General features: G+C 42.7%; 1 pseudogene; it reads right to left on the bottom strand.

Annotated features, from left to right (window-relative positions):
• Positions 1-626: 626 nt before the first annotated feature.
• Positions 627-15,055, bottom strand: LOC129458246 (keratin, type I cytoskeletal 18-like; annotated as a pseudogene).
• Positions 15,056-17,510: the final 2,455 nt, after the last annotated feature.

The following is a 17,510-nucleotide window of genomic DNA, read 5'->3' as shown; positions in this document are numbered from 1 at the left end:
CTTTCTTCACCATCAAACTACTCTGTGCTATATAAGAAGAAAGGGGTGGAAGAGTTTTTCGCACTCTTCCACGTGGTCCTGAAGAGTGAAGCATGCACAGCCACTGTCCCTCTTCTTGACAGAAAAGTCTTGTCTCTTTCTCACTTCCCAGATTTGGCTTGACTCTCATGGTGTAGTCAACTTCTTGAAGGATGCAGGATAAGATGCCAGGCAGGACGAGGGTTCAAGTACCAAGTCTCTTTTTTCAGTGCCTTCAACTCTTAGCCCCAAATTCCAGAATGTCCTTCCTCCATCTAGCCAGTATCCGTCCATTCTACTTGTCTAGATAGTCCCCACCCAAATGTCCTTAAAACATTTTGAGGGATGGCATCATTCTCATTTGTCTATAACATCTTGCCTAGAACCATCGGTTTTACAGGCTGTACAGCAATGCTGGCACCTGCTTGGCTTCTCGGGAAGCCTCAGGAAACTTTCAATCATGGCGGAACGAAAAGAGGAAGCAGGCACATCTTACATGGCTGGAGCAGAAGCAAGAGAGCTAAAATAACTTTTATTGCTTTTTTTTTTTAACCTCTGATATTTTTATTAGCCTCCTGCTCCCCAAAGAGTATCCTGCTTCTGCTGGCTTAATGTCTTAGAACTTTGGTGTCGTTGGTCTCAGACACCACTTTGCCATCCACTATCCAGCGGGTGGTGGTCTTTTGGATGGTTTGCATGGAGTTGCTGCTGTCCAGGGTATCACCAAGATTGAAGTCCTTGCCATCTTCCAGCAGGCCACGGTAGGTGGTGATCTCAGCCTCCAGCTTGACTTTGATGTTCAGCAGGGCCTCATACTCCTGGGCCTGGCACTGTCCCTCTGCCCAGGTCTGTGCTAGCTCTGACTCCAGGTGCAGCAGGATCCCATTGAGCTGATCCATCTGCAGGGCGTAGTGGGCCTCCGCCTCCCTCAGGCTGTTCTCCAAGCTGGCCTTCAGATTTCTCATGGAGTCCAGGTTGATCTCCAAGGACTGGACTGTAGGTATCAGCTCTGTGAGCATCATCTCAGCAACTTCAGCCTCAGTGGACTGCATGGTGACCACTGTGGTGCTCTCCTTAATCTACTGAGACCAGTACTTGTCCAGCTCCTCTCGGTTCTTCCAAGCCAGCTCGTCATATTGGGCCCAGATGTCTGCCATGATCTTGGCAACGTCCTGAGATTTGGGGGCATCTACCTCCAAGGTCAACCCAGAGCCGACAATCTGGGCTTGTAGGCCTTTTACTTCCCCTTCGTGGTTCTTCTTCATGAAGAGCAGCTCCTCCTTGACAGCCTCGATCTCTGTCTCCAGCTGCAGCCAAGTGACACTGGTGTCATCAATGGCCTTGTGGAGCCCCTGGATGTCACTGTACAGACTGGCGCATGGCCAGCTCTGTCTCATACTTGACTCTAAAGTCATCAGCAGCAAGATGGGCATTGTCAATCTGCAGAATGATGCAATCATTGTCCACAGCATTTGCGAAGATCTGAGCCCTCAGGTCCTTGATGGCCTTGAAGTAATGGCTCTAGTCTCTGGCCCGAGTCACTTCTTCCCCAGGTGCTCCTGGATTTTGCTCTCCAGCTTCCGGTTCTCGGTCTCCAGGCTCCTCACTCTGTCCAGGTAGAAGGCCAGGAGGTGGTTCAGGCTTTGCATGGGCTCCTTGTCGTTCTGGATGCCTCCAATTCCTGCCAGACTCCCAGCCATCCGCGCGGCCAGGACCCCGGACCCCATGCCGCCCTGGAAGCTGGTGGAGCGGGACACGGAGATTTGGGAACCAGAGCCCCCGACGCCTGCATAGATACTGGCTGTGCTGCTGACTGGCAGGGGGCCATAGCTGGGTGCCTGGACAGAGCCCAGGGACTGGTAATTGGTGGAGGTGGAGCAAGTGGTGAAGCTCATGCTGTCTGCAGAGGAGAGCAAGAGGACAGGACTTGCCGACGACCTACTTTTTACTAATTATGAAAGCAATGCCTCTACCCTGAGCCAATTTGGACAATACAGAAAAGCATAAGAAAGAAGAAAACTTAAATGAACTGTAATTCCAATGCTCAGCAATAACTACTACTAGATTTTGGTATATTTTCTTTTAGTATTTTTTTTCTATCACATTATTACAAAGTTTAGATCATATTAAATTTTATAGTTTGTTTTTCTATTTAGATAAGCATTTTCATATCATTAAAAATTACTTTAACACATAATTTTCAAGAGTGGCATGTAATTTCTTGGTATAAATATAATTTGTATAACCTTATATTTTCTTTTTTTTTTATATATATGCTTTTATTTTTCCGTGATTACAAACACAACTGAATATCAAATGCACAAAGTAAGAATTATACGGGGAAAAAAGATCAGATACGTTCATATATATATCACCTTTTCAAGGCTATTTCCATCCAGAATAACCTTGGTTTGCCAGGGCCAATAGAAAGAAGTCACAAAATCGCCTTTAGTCAAATCTGTGTGTTTGCTTTCTTCTATAATTCCAATAACTCCACCATCAATGACTTGAGATAGCTGCCAAGGTTTTATATAATCAGTGCCAGTGTCTTCATTCATTCTACAAGGAAGGCCATCACTTCACACTTGGAAGGTTGCACAGCGGCCAGGCAGAGGCGCTCCTCACTTCCCAGACCGCCCCAGGCAAGCAGAGGCGCTCCTTACCTCCCAGATGGGGCGGCCGGGCAGAGGCGCTCCTCACTTCCCAGACGGGGCAGCAGGGCAGAGGCGCTCCTCACTTCCCAGATGGGGCGGTCGGGCAGAGGCGCTCCTCACTTCCCAGACGAGGCGGCCAGGCAGAGACGCTCCTCACTTCCTAGACGGGGCAGCCGGGCAGAGATGCTCCTCACTTCTCAGACGATGGGCGGCGGGGCAGAGGCGCTCCTCGCATCCTAGATAATGGGCAGCCGGGCAGAGGTGCTCCTCACTTCCCAGACAGGGCGGCCGGGCAGAGGCGCTCCTCACATCCCAGACGATGGGCGGCCGGGCAGAAGCGCTCATCATATCCCAGATGGGGTTGCCGGGCAGAGACACTCCTCACTTCCCAGACAGGGCGGCCGGGAAGAGGCACTCCTCAGTTCCCAGACGGGGCGGCCAGGCAGAGGTGCTCCTCACTTCCTAGACCGGGTGGTGGCTGGGCAGAGGCGCTCCTCACTTCCCAGATGGGACAGCCGGGCAGAGCCGCTCCTCACATCCCAGACGATGGGCGACCAGGCAGAGACGCTCCTGACTTCCTAGACGGGGTGGCGGCCAGGCAGAGGCTGTAATCTTAGCACTTTGGGAGGCCAAGGCAGGTGGGTGGGAGGTGGAGGTTGTAGCGAGCCGAGATCACGCCACTGCATTCCAGCCTGGGCAACATTGAGCATTGAATGAGCAAGACTCCGTCTGTAATCCCAGCACTTCGGGAGGCGGAGGCGGGCAGATCACTGGAGGTCAGGAGTTGGAGACGAGCCTGGCCAACACAACAAAACCCCCTCTCCACCAAAAATACAAAAACCAGGCAGGCGTGGTGGTGTGCGCCTGCAATCCCAGGTATTCGGCAGGCAGAGGCAGGAAAATCACGGGAGCCCGAGGCAGGGAGGTTGCAGTGAGCCGAGATTATGCTGCTGCACTCCAGCCTGGGCAACAGAGGGAGACCATCTTGAAAGCAGAAAGAAAGACAGACAGACAGACAGACAGAAAAAGAAAGAAAGAGAGAGAGAGAGAAGAAAGAAAAAGAAAGAAAGAAAGAAAGAAAGAAAGAAAGAAAGAAAGAAAGAAAGAGAAAGAAAAAAAGGAAGGAAGAAAGAAAGAAGAAAAGAAAGAAAGAAAGAAGGAAAGAGAAAGGAAGGAAGGAAGGAGTATAATCCTATATTTTCAAGCATTTGGGCTACATTAATTTCTGTGGCATCAAATATGCCATTTTGAATATCTTTGTGCATAAGATTTTGCTTATATTTCAGATATTCCTCTAGGGGAAAGTGGGATTACTGAGTCAAGATGTAGAAACATTTTAATGCTCTCAGTATTGCCAAGCTGTTTTCCAAAAAGAATGTAATTAATTTCTACTTCTGTTAGCAGATAAAATTCTCAGGTTGGCCGAGTTATGAAAGAGAAGGAAACTATAGGCACCTAAAGCAGGGACAGAGTGTGGGGATGGAGTAAGGTAAATATTCTAAGCAGAGAGAGTAGTTAGTGGCTTTATCCAGGGGTAAAAGAACTTGGTCTAGGTAGCTGAATATAACAGAGTAGAGAGGACAATTTGGGACAAAAACTCAGGCTGTAGAGATATGCATAAGCCATATTACAAAGAATCACGTGTATTATGTTAAGAAGTTGAATTCTAGCCTTACTGATAAACTCACCCTTATTCAACTTTATGTCCCACCCCTGCTCTAGCACCCTCAGCATTCATTCCCATATAAACTATCCTACCTCCTGCCAGTATATATTGACTAGCTCCTTCAGGCTATAGTTATTTTCCTCTCTTAGCCACTTCAGCAGTTCCCCAGCCAGTTATGTTGTGTCTTAACCCTATTTATTGGATTAGTGGCCAGGAGTAGATCCTGAAAGTGGTGGCTGTCATCTTCAGAAGCAGAAGTTCAAGTGGGCTCAAGTGAGCCTGATGTTCGAGTGGGGGCCTGGGTAGAAAGGGGAGGGTGCTGCTGGGCTTGTGTGGGCACTAGGGATCAGGCCTGCTTCAGAGCAACAGGAGGGTCTTTGGTTTCTGCATACAAGGGCTAGTTTCCACATTAGGTTTTGTGGCGGAAAACTCCTGGTCTTGTCTTGCTCTCACAAAGACCTTGAATGGAATATGTGGCTATGACAGAATTGAATTTGAGAATTTTAAGGTCCTGGGCATCTTTCTTTATCTCTTGTTCCCAAGGATCTAACCAGTATCCATTCTCCTGGCTTGCTCATGGAATGCCATTCCTACTTCTCTCCACCTACCAAAATATTTCTAGGTCAGGTTCTGATACGTGGCCCTAGTCAAAATCAACCCTTCCCTCCTTCGTGTTCTCAGAGTACTTTCTGCCCCGTATTATACACTGGAAACACTTCATGTGCTAGCCCAATGACATTCATATTTTTTCATCCCCAGTACTTAACACAATGCTTGACATCTAACTAGTGAAAGTTTAAAGAACTGTACAACTATATGGGTACATTTTTTTTCCCAATATTTGGGCTGAAATGTGTATCTGTCCTCCTCTCACCCCCAGGTTGTGACCTCCTTGATGCCAGGATCAGGTTCTGTTCATCTTTATGTCCACTGGAGAGTTTACTTAGCACAGGGCTGTCACACCACAGGTTCTCAACAGATGTTTGCTAAATTCTATAAATCAATGTGAATATTTGTATGCTATTATTATCTGTGGGTTAGGCTGTCTGGGAAAGCTCTGGGTTAAATCCGCAGGCTGTTTCCACATAGGAATGATCTAAGTTATACATGCTTATTTTAAAATTAGAAGTCACTATTTTCTACCAAAAAATTCTTATCAAAACTTATATTCTTCCTGGTTCACTGTGAAGCAGAAAGTAGTCTCTGGGACTGCAACCCTGCAGTCTCTGGGCATATAACTCTTTGAGATCTTTTTTCTTTTAGAAAGAAAAAGCTAAGCACTAATAAGTAATAATAGCTGGCTCTCAATAAAACAAAATAGATAACAGTCACTGACATTTCAGAGATCCACCCAGACTCAGAGTTTCCTTGATATTTCATTATTATCTGGAGTAGGGACTTGGGGTTGACAGCAAAGCAGATCTACTTGATATAAGAGCAGAGGCATAATAGGGGCTGGAGTGTAATGTAAACAGCTCTGGAATGGGTGGGGGGTGTATTGAAGAGACAGCAGTGACCTGGAGGACTCACCTCCCCTTTATTCTAGTAAGGACTTTTAAACTGGCTTTAGGTAAAAAGTTGGGACCAAAATTAAAAGGAACTGAAGGATCTCATTGGCAACAGGCTTGAGATTCTGCAGAGGAGAGAGAATACCTCATTTATTTTACAGATATGTATTGAGCACCTATTCTGTGCTGGCATGGTATTTGGTGCTGGTGCGGAAGACACAATAAACATGATTTTTTTACCTAAAATTGTCAAGAAAATAAAAACACATATCTACCCCAAAACTTGTCCATTCACATCCACAGCAGAATTATTTATAATAGCTCAAAAGTGGAAAGAACTTAAATGTCAATCAACTGATAAACAGATAAATAAAATGTGGTATAGCCATACAATAGAATACTATTTGGCTATTTAAAAAGGAATAAAGTACTGCTGATACATACTACAACATGGATGAACCTTGAAAACATGCTAAATGACAGAAGATGAGGTCACAAAAATCCATATAACATATGATCCCATTTATATAAAATGTCCAGAATAAGCAAATTGATAGAGACAGAAAGTGCATTAGTGGTTGCCTAGGGCTGGGGGTTGCGGGGGAGTGCCAGGGAAGAGGGGCAGAGTTTGAAAAGGAATGGGAGCTGACTGCTAATGGGCCCAAGATTTCTTTCTGGGGGTGATGAGAATGTACTATAATTGATTGTGATGATGACTGCTCAACTCTGGGAACCGAAACCATTGAATTGTATGCTTAAATGGGTGAACCGTATGGTATGTGAATTATATCTCAATTTTTAGAAGTAAAATTTATGGCACATTATATGATAGTTAGGTGCTATGGAGAATGATAAAAATATGGAGATGGATAGGGCAGAGCAGGAATGAGGACATTTTGGAGAGTAGGTCCCGGATATAATTTTTATACAGAGCACAGAGGGAAGGTCTCACCCATAAGATGATGTTTGAGTAAAGATCTAAAGGAGGTCAAAAGGAAAATCTTGGACTTTGACAGTTGCAAAATAAGGAAAGTTTTTTCCATCACCAAGTCATTCCCGCAGGGTACAGTTCAGATATAAAGAACATAGATAAATTAGTAGTAACACAGTTTTAGGAAGTCTTTAATACTAACACATTATTTTCATATTTCCCTATGTAAGAATAAATAAGTCTCACATCGGTCAGAAAACACTAAATGAGTACACTGGGGATTTAGGTATTTTGGAAGTTTTCTATGGTGGAGATTTGGTTTATATTATTTTGGAGGTACACACCAGGATGCTGTGAAATGTAATTGTATTTCTTTTTCCTTTTGTTTTTCTCAATTGAAAAAATACATATTAATGAACACTTCATTCGGCCATTTATTCAAAAATAATTTCTCTCTCTTAGAACACTAATTTTTTTCCTCCTCAGCTCTTTGACATTAACTTTGTAAACCACAAAAAAAACTAAAAAAAAAACAAACAAAAACAAACAAAACGCTTTGTAAACAAATACTCAATGGCAGTAAGAAACACAACGGTTCTTTGAAGCCTGTACCTCCTTATTTTGACCAGAGGAGAGCACTAGAGAGCTTTCGGGCTATTGAAGGGCCCTCCAATCCCAAAGGGCTGGGTGGAGCCTGAAGCATTCTTTCAGCCAGGCGTAGATTTAAGTCCTGACTCAGAAGACAACAGCACAGCACTTTGCTAAAGGGCAAGCTCAGACACATTTCCCTAACATATAACACTTCTTTCACCTCAGATGTGATGTGCTGCTAAACCTTCAACATTTCATAATGTGTACTAACCCCTTGATACTTGTTTTGTGTTCTGCTTTTGTTTTCAGCTATTTGGGAGGTAAACAATGATTTTAATTTCATTTCACATAAACCACACAAAAAAGAAAGAATCACCATACATGTTTAAGGGCACATGAGCTCCACTAAGGAGAGGCAGTAATAGGTATGGATGAGACACAACCTAAAACTTCCGACTAAAGCTACCCTGGTGAAAAGCCAATGGTCCAAACTTGTCTTAACTATCAGAAGTCTTAGGGTTCAATTTTGACAGGAAAAGACACTAAGAATAACATCAGCTAATTAGCCTACAATTTGAAAAGTGTATAAATACCTAATAATGGAGCAGACACTTAAAATGTATAACAACTGGGGTGTCAAGGGCAGAAGACAACAAACAGACACGCTCAACCACTGTTGATGGAAATAGAAATAGTTAAAATCTTATTGGAAGGCATTTTGGTAAAACAAACAAAAAAAAAACTTTCAAAATTTTAAGTATGCATAACTTCAACCCAGCAATTCCATCTCTAGATATAAGTTCCCCAGAAAGGCTGCACATGCACACAAAAATTCTATTCATAATAGTTTTAATAATAATGATAATAGCATTTAGCACTTACTATGGGCTAGGTGCAGTTCAAGAACTTTACATACGTTGACTAATTTATCTCTAAAAACGGCCTGGTGATCCCCATTTTATTGATGAGGAAGCTGAGGCAGGGACAGGTTAAGTAACAGCTGTGAAGAGGTGGAGCCAGGATTTGAATGCAGGGAGTCTGATCCCAACACCCCTGCTCTTAACCACTATGCTATGCAATACAAGGATATTTATTGTAGCATTGTTTATAGTGGTGTAAAACTAGAAACAGCCCATGTCTAGCACTAGTGGGATCGTTAAACAACCATATTGTCAAAATGAAGTCAATCTAGGTGCCCTGACTCAGAAAAGGCCCCAAAGGCATATTGTAGAGAAGGGGAGGGAGAGAAGCAATTCTCAGAATAATACATATCATATGATTCCATTTGTGTTTCTTTTCAATTACACATTTTTATTTGGACATATATTCAAGCATAGAAAAAGGATGGAAGAACATACAGACACCAAACTGTACCAGTTGTAGTCTTTGAGGTGAGTGCTATTGGGAAGGGGGTAGTTGTAAAAGAGGAATTTCAATTTCATATTTTACCCTACGTAATTCTGTATTACTTAAAAGTCTTAAAATAAAGTATATTTACATACTACTTCTGCATTTTTTAAAAAACAGGAACACTCTTTCAAAGACTAAAAAAGGACACACACGGGCTGGGTGCGGTGGCTCACACGCCTAGTCCCAGCACTTTGGGAGGCCGAGGTGGGTGGATCGCTTGAGCTCAAGAGTTTGAGACCAGCCTGGGCAACAGGGTGTAACTTCATCTCTACAAATACAAAAAAAATTAGCCAGGTGTGGTGGCGAGCGCCTGTAGTCCCAGCTGCTCAGGAGGCTGAAGTGGGAGGATAGTTTGAGCCCTGGAGGTCAAGGCAGCAGTGAGCCATGACTGCACCACTGCACTCCAGCCTGGACAACAGGTGAGACTCTGTCTCAAAAAAATAAAATAAAATAAAGACATAGTGTAAACATCGAAGGGAATCTTAGCAAACAGTTCAGTCAACTCCTTCATAGTACTAATGAAGAAACCGCAGTGTTAGGAAGTAAAATGGAGCCTGTATTGTTACGCCTATAACGGCTGCTCTAAGCTAGAGGCTGCCTGCCTGACTCCTGCCCCAGAGCTGTGTGTTACTACTTTGCTTTCACTCTGGAGAAACCTCTGAAAGTGAGTTATGCACTATCTTAATGTGATTTGACAGTTACATTTTATTTCATAGATTCATAGTTATGTGGCCTTTTAAAACGTTTTGGAGGAACATATGTCACTCATTCATTCAACAAATATTTATTAAATAAAATAATTAGATATTACTAATTAGGTGCTAATTGTTATATGCCAGGTACTGTTCTAGGCCCTGGAAATATAACATTGCTCAAGATATATACAGTTGTCACCCTCAAGAATTATGGGAAAATGTTCACCACATAACCACATAGGAAAAAACACATTATGAAGCTGTATGTCCTAAATGAAAATGCACAAAAATGTTAACAGTTATCTCTGCAGTTTTGGGAGATTTTTATGTGGTTCTTTATGTGTTTCTATGTTTTCTTTCTTTAGGAAGTTTTCAATTGGCATGTATTTCCTTCATAATGAGAAAAATATATTTTAAAGAATCAAACAGTAGCTCTTTGTGTAAGTTTTGAAACCTGTTGAACTATATGAAAAGAGAAAAGGGTCATTATACCAGGAGAAAGGAAATGTTTCCCTGAAAAGGAAAGGCTTGGACAAGCTCTTCTGTTATTGATGCTGAACCATAAGTCTAAGGAATTCCCAGGGAAAAGGAGAGGGCACTTCTGGAGCTGTGAGACATCTTTTGTCATATTACTAAGGAACATCAGACAGTACACTTTGGGGGAAAGAGCTATGGAAGCCAGTCCAGACTAGTGCTTTAGTCTTCAAGCTTTGGAGACAGACGGTATGGATGCAGATCCCAGCTCAACCCCTTTCTAGCTATGCAACCTCGAGAAATTTGTTTGCCTTTTTGAAATTCAGTTTCTCCATCTGTGAATGGGAATAATAATGGAACATACATCATTTGGTAGTTAGGAGAATTAAGGGAGATAATGTATATAAAGAGCTTAAAACTGTGGTTGGCACATAATTGTGCTTAGTTTATGTTACCTGCCACTTAGCTCAGAAGCAGAATCAAATTCTCACTTCCCTGACTACCCACCTCCCCACCACACATACAGTCTGCACATTCATATGCACCCACACACCAAAGAAATACAGGTTATACCTTAGAGAAAATGTCTTCAGTACTGTTTCAGCAATTACACAAATTAACTCATCTACCTAACAATTGGACTAAAAATAGAACAATCCTGTATATTAAAATATAATAAATAGAAAATGATATACTAAAATGTTTTTCTTTTCACAATGTGTTTTGGGCTTCTTCAATGTCCACAGAAATCAGTCTCAATATTTTATTATATCCTTTGCTTTATTTTCCAAATCCCTTAAAAATAACTAATAATGGAGAAACTCTGGCAACAAAAGAAGGCTTAGCTCTGTGTGCCAGAGCTCCCAATTAAGCTAAGGTCTGGGTGCTGCCCTGACATATGACAAGCAGAGCTATCCAGCTTGAAGAGACCCTATAGGACTGGACAGTGAGGACATCCACAGCACCCATGATACATTACCCCTTACCCTTTGCCCATTATCAGAGGGTTGATGCGTCAGCACTTTGATACTTTGAAGAACCATTGTCAAAGACCCTGCTTTTGTGTAATGCAGTGTGTACTAGATTTTGAAGGAAAGTAAAACAATTTATTAAACCTGCAATGAAATAATAAGATTATTTTCCAACAAGTAGTCCTATTGCTGAGAGCCCTCTTGTAACCATGATGGAAGCCAGCCTGGGTACAAAGACAGCAGATGGCATAAATAATGGCAGAAAGAAGAAAAGCCATACTTCTGATCCAACTATGCCTGAAGCTTGGAACAACCTCTGGACTCCTCAGTTATGTGGGCCAATAAATACCCAAGCTTTTTTTTTTTTTTTTTGAGACGAAGTCTCACTCTGTCACCCAGGCTGGAGTGCAGTGGCCCAGTCTCAGCTCACTACAACATCCACCTGTGGGGTTCAAGTGATTCTCCTGCCTCAGTCTTCTGAGTAGCTGAGATTACAGGCACCAGCAACCATGCCCGGCTAATTTTTGTATTTTTAGTAGAGATAGGGTTTGACCATGTTGGCCAGGCTGGCCTTAAACTCCTGACCTCAAGTGATCTGCCCATCTTGTCCTTCTAAAGTGCTGGGATTATAGGTCTGAGCCACCGTACCCAGACAGTTATTTTTTTTTAATTAAAAAATACAAAAATTAGCCAGGCGTGATGGTGCACGCCTGTAATCCCAGCTACTCGGGAGGCTGAGGCAGGAGAATCGCTTGAACCTGAGAAGCAGATGTTGCAGTGAGCCAAGATTGTGCCACTGCACTCCAGCCTGGGTGACAGAGAAAGACTCTGACCCAAAAAACAAAACAAAACAAAAACTAATAGTTTATGTTGTAATGAAGCAATCAGGCATTTGGTAGAACAAGTGAGTTTCCCATTTTGGTGTTTTTGTTGTTTTGTTCTTTTGTTTAAGAAAGGGTCTCGTTCTGCTGTCCAGGCTGGAGGGCAGTGGCGCAGTCTCAGCTCACTGCAACCTCCACCTTCTGGGTTCAAGCAATTCTCATGCCTCAGACTCCCAAGTAGTTGGGATTACAGGCATGAGACACCACGCCTGGCCAGTTATTTTTTAAGAAGTTTTTGGCCAGGCACTGTGGCTCACGTCTGTAATCCCAGCACTTTGGGAGGACAAGGCAGGTGGATCACTTGAGGTCAGGAGTTTGAGACCAGTCTGGCCAACATGTTCAAACCCCATTTCTATTAAAAATACAAAAATTAGCTGGGCATGGTGGCCGGCTCCCATAATCCCAGCTACTCGTGTGGCTGAGGCAGGAGAATCGCTTGAACTCGGGACGAGAATTTGCAGTGAGCCGAGATTGCGCTACTACACTCCAGCCTGGGAGACAGAGCAAGACTCCATCTCAAACAAACAAACAAACAAAAACTAATAGTTTATGTTGTATGTACTAGTAAAGCAATCAGGTATTTGGTAGAACAAGTGAGTTTCCCATTTTGGTGGGTTTTGTTTTGTTTTGTTTTGTTTGTTTTGTTTTGTTTTGTTTTTTTGAGAAAGAGTCTCACCGTTGTCCAGGCTGGAGGGCAGTGGTGCAATCTTGGCTCACTGCAACCTCCGCCTTCTGGGTTCAAGCAATTCTCATGCCTCAGACTCCCAAGTAGCTGGGATTATAGGCGCACACCACAACACCTGGCTAATTTTTATATTTTTAGTAGAGACAGGGTTTCACCATGTTGGCCAGGCTGGTCTCGAACCCTCGGCCTTAAGCAATCTGCCCACCTCAGCCCCTCAAAGTTCTGGGATTACAGGTGTGAGCCATGGTGCCTGACCCCTATTTGGTTTTGAGTCATAGACCCAAATTTACAGAGCATGGACTTTCATGCACAGTCACACTGAGTTTTTAACAAGAGTATGTTCCCTATCACTAAGAACTCCAAATCCTATTTCTTTTGGAGTACTCTTTAACTTAGATTCATTTTATGTTTTAAAAGTCTAAGCCGTAAATGTGTTTTGCTGGTAACATGTTTCATAGGTCAATTCATTGGTTGCAGGTTTGGAAGGCTCGCCACATGAAGGAATTACTGCTGGATGAGAGATGCTGGAGCTTTGGACTGACCAGGGACTCTGGCCAGACCTAGGCTGGCCCAGGGACTTAAGGCCCAAGGGAACATAAGTGAACAAGTGCTGTTCAAGGGAGCCACTCACCTATCTTTTTCTGTGGATTTGTTCCTGCTGGGAACATACCAAACACGAAGGAAAGGGGAAACTAGCTTCATTTTAGATAAGGAACTGCACGACTTAAACTTTATTTCTCCATACCATTCTCTTTGAGTAAGAGGGTGAGTAAGAGGGAAAAAATGTGCTTGTAGAGAGGTGAATAAGAAAAGTGGTCATATCTTTGCCTCATAAATGCTGAAAAACTTGAATCACTGAATAGTTCTAACTGGCTTTTTCCTGTTGAGATAATAACAACCACCTTTAGGCAGCTCAGGGAAGAATATAGTTATGGGGAATTTTAAAACTCCAGTCAGGGTCAGTTCAAAGTAGGTTCCAAATTGTCTTATAAATGTAATTCATTTCATCTTGCCAACTTGAAAAGTTATTTTTCCAAAGAGCTTAGAAATGGAGGGTAACTATGGACTAGAAAAAAATGGAACAGTCTGGGATAGAATGATTTGGGATGGGTTGAATCTCCCCAGGCACAAAACAATTAAGATTACATTCATTATCAGGTGCCTCTCCCCCAAGTAGCATTTAAAGCACTCCACAATTTGGTCCATGCTGCCTTTTCTAGCCTTGTATCCTACTAACCTTTCCTTATCTCATGCAAACACCTGTGACTCCTTTCATATCATTTCTTACCTCTGGGCTTTTTTTCGAACTGCTCTATTCCTGTTTGGAATGCCGTCTTTCCCTTCCTCCCTGCAATATCTGCCCATCAAATTTGCACTTTTTATTTAAGACATAGTTAACAACCTGACAGACTCCAAAATGCCTCACAAGGTTCTTGCAGAAAAGAATCTCACCATCCTTAATAGTTACATAATATTTTGTGTGTACCAATATCATACACTTATCACCATCTGTCTTATATCACAGTTTATGTGTTTATCTTCCACATTTTATTTCCAATGCATTGAGTGCAAGGGTCACACCTTGCTCACCTCTGAGCCTCCATCTATGTGCTTTGCACATATTCTATAGTTCATAGGTTCAGTACATTCCTATTTGGTTGTAGTACTTATTCGTTACCCATGATAATAGCTCACTCTGATTCAGTCAAGCACTGTTTTAAAAGCTCTGCATACATTGACTCATTTAAAACATCCAAAGCCGGTTACCATTATTATCCCCAGTTTACAGTTCAAGAAACAGATTACGTAAATATGCCCAAGGTTACGCAGATAATAAGGAGCAAAACTGGGATTTGAATCTGGAAGATCTGCTTCCTGAGATCATGCCCTTAACCACTAGGAGAAACACAGTCGGCCCTCCATATCTGTGGGGGGATTTGTTCTAGGACTCCTGCAGGTACCAAAAACTGTGGATGCTCAAGCCCCTTATATAAAATTGTGTAGTATAGTCCTGACGTACTCCATACTTTATCGGCAGGTTTCCATCTGGTTGGTTGAATCCTTTGCAGATACAGAGGGCTGACTGTATATACAGTCACCACCCATCTTTTTGTATTCTTTTGGAGAAATCAGAGATTTGATAAGCCACACATTGGATGTGGAATTCTAGAGCTCTGGTATCATAAGTCCTGGATTAGGAGAATTTGACTGAACATGCATACATCCACTGAAAATTGTAAGCTGTTGATATAGATATTTCTTATGTTTTTAGGCTGCCCAGCATCTTTTGATCACTCTTGCTATTTTTAGGAAATCTCTGGCCTTAGGAATTCTGCTTCCCAAGATACAAACCCACAAAACTCAGTTCCCTGGGGTCCTTTGTAGCTAGAACAGAAGCATGTGAAATTTTATTTCAGAAAGGTTCTCACCCAGGAGATAGCTTTTGTGCTGGGCAGCAGTACGGGGCACTGTAAAGTCAGTCCTAGGCAGCAGGGCCAATGCTGTGCCCCTCAGTAGTGGGAAGGACAGAGGCAGCAGCAGCAGGTTCCTCATCAGCCAGTTCTGTACCATGGTCTTCAGTGTTATTCCTGGAAACGCAGCCTTAAGCCAGTCCTCCCACTCTTCTGTTAGCTACCCAGTATCCTTTTTTTCTTTAACAGCTTTATTGAGAAGTAGTTTACATACCCTAAAATTCACCTGCTTTAACCCAATATCTTTTAAATAAACTTAACTTTAATAAACTGCTTAAATATCCAGAGTCAGTTTCTCTTGCTTGTAACTAAAAATGCAAATTGAGTTGTTTATAATCATAAATGAAAGGGCATTTTCTTTGGAATGTTTTGTTGCTGCTTTTATTATTATTGTTAAGTTATTTATCAATCCCTCTTCATTTGTTCAACTGCATTTCTTTGGCACACTTTTTCACATTCATGATACACTTTATACTTTTTTTTTGTTTTAGATGGAGTCTCGCTCTGTCACACAGGCTGGAGTGCAGTGGCATGATATCGGCTCACTGCAACCTCCACCTCTCAGGCTCAAGAGATTCTTGTGCCTCAGCCTCCTGAGTAGCTGGAACTACAGGTGTGCACCACCACACCTGGCTAATTCTTGTATTTTTAGTAGAGACGGGGGTTTCACCAAGTTGGCCAGGCTGGTCTCGAACTCCTGACTTCAGGTGGTCCGCCCTCCTGGGCCTCCCCAAGTGCTGAGATTACAGGCATGAGCCACTGCACCCGGCCCATGATATACTTTTCAATAGGAATATCATAAAAACGGCTTAAGTCAACACTAAAGTGTACTTTCTTAACAACCTCCACCTATCTGAGCTACCTGATGCCTATAGCATTAACTCTTGTAGCCAGGAGGTGGCTACTCCATTATGCTTGAGGCATTTGTTCTGAGACTTTTTTATATCAGTTATTTTTAATATTGTGTCACCCACATCTGATTTGAAAACTAAAAAAGTTTAAGTGATTTAATCAATCACGTGGTTCCAAGGCATTCAACTTAGTTCTCATAGAAACACTTTTCTTTTTCACTTATATTTTATTTGCTTATTTAATTTTAAAAATTAAATTTTGTTATTAGATAATGCAAATGGAAATGTCAAACTGAAATATTGCCAGTTAGGACCATTCTTGGAGGCTACTTCTGCCTAATGTCACTGTGATATAATATGAAACACTGCATAACTCATGAGAGAGCAAAGGCTGTCCTATGTCAATGTTGAAAGCCAGGTTAGCTCAACAAATGTGTTTTGCTTATCACCAGAGAAACTGAAGATGAACTGAGGAACCCAAAGCAGTTCAGGCCTTTAATTGAAAACTGACATTTACAGCAGAGGAATGAAGAGTCCCATCCCATACAAGAGCTTGGTATCTAAATGATAGCAAGATTAAGTTAAAAATGACAAGCTGTTGGGGAGATTTGTTCTTCTTCTTTTTTAAATCTGAGGTCTTAGGGGTTTTAAACATTAAATCAGTCTGCTTATAAATCTTTTTTTTTTTTTTTTTTGAGACAGACACTCTGTCACCAGGGCTGGAGTGCAGTGGCACGATCTTGGCTTACTGCAACCTCCACCTCCCTAGTTCAAGCGATTCTCCTGCCTCAGCTTCCTGAATAGCTGGGACTACAGGCGCTCGCCACCATACCCAGCTAATTTTTTTTTTTTTTTTTTTTTTGAGAAGGAGTCTCGCTCTTTCACCCAGGCTGGAGTGCAGTGGCGCGATCTCGGCTCACTGCAGGCTCCGCCCCCCGGGGTTCACGCCATTCTCCTGCCTCAGCCTCCCGCGTAGCTGGGACTACAGGCGCCGGCCACCTCGCCCGGCTAATTTTTTGCATTTTTAGTAGAGACGGGGTTTCACCGTATTAGCCAGGATGGTCTCGATCTCCTAACCTCGTGATCCGCCCGCCTCGGCCTCCCAAAGTGCTGGGATTACAGGCGTGAGCCACCGCGCCCGGCCCATACCCAGCTAATTTTTGTATTTTTAGTAGAGATGGGGTTTCACCATGTTGGCCAGGATGGTCTCGATCTCTTGACCTCGTGATCCGCCCGCCTCAGCTTCCCAAAGTGCTGGGATTACAGACGTGAGCCACCGCGCCCAGCCCTGCTTATAAGTCTTGCCGTAAAATGGGCTGGGATGAATTCAAGACACTATAAGATATGAACAGTATCTTCAAATGTCATATTTTAGATAAACCTATCACTTATCTTTCCAGCATTCAGAATTCAATCGAAGTCTCCCATACACAGCAGTACCCTATAAATAAAGGTGCAGAGTCTAAGACAAATAGGGAGGATCAATGCCCCTTGGAAGTTCCTTCTAACGAGAAAGTAAATATGGTCAAACAGTGGAGAAGGGCTGTGGTATTTTTCAGATATGGGCTAAATTCATCATGGTTCATTTCCAGTGCACTCTTAGTATGAAATGTTTCAGCTCACAAGAAGGGGTGAGGAGGAGTCTCAGTTTACTTAACTTGCAACTATAGTTTTGGAAAAAAGATAAAGTTTAAAAGTTATTTT

This window comes from Symphalangus syndactylus, chromosome 19 (assembly GCF_028878055.3).
Source record: "Symphalangus syndactylus isolate Jambi chromosome 19, NHGRI_mSymSyn1-v2.1_pri, whole genome shotgun sequence".
Taxonomy (NCBI): Eukaryota; Metazoa; Chordata; class Mammalia; order Primates; family Hylobatidae; genus Symphalangus; species Symphalangus syndactylus.
Note: the sequence above shows the minus strand (reverse complement) of the source record. Positions and strands in the feature narration are given on the sequence as shown.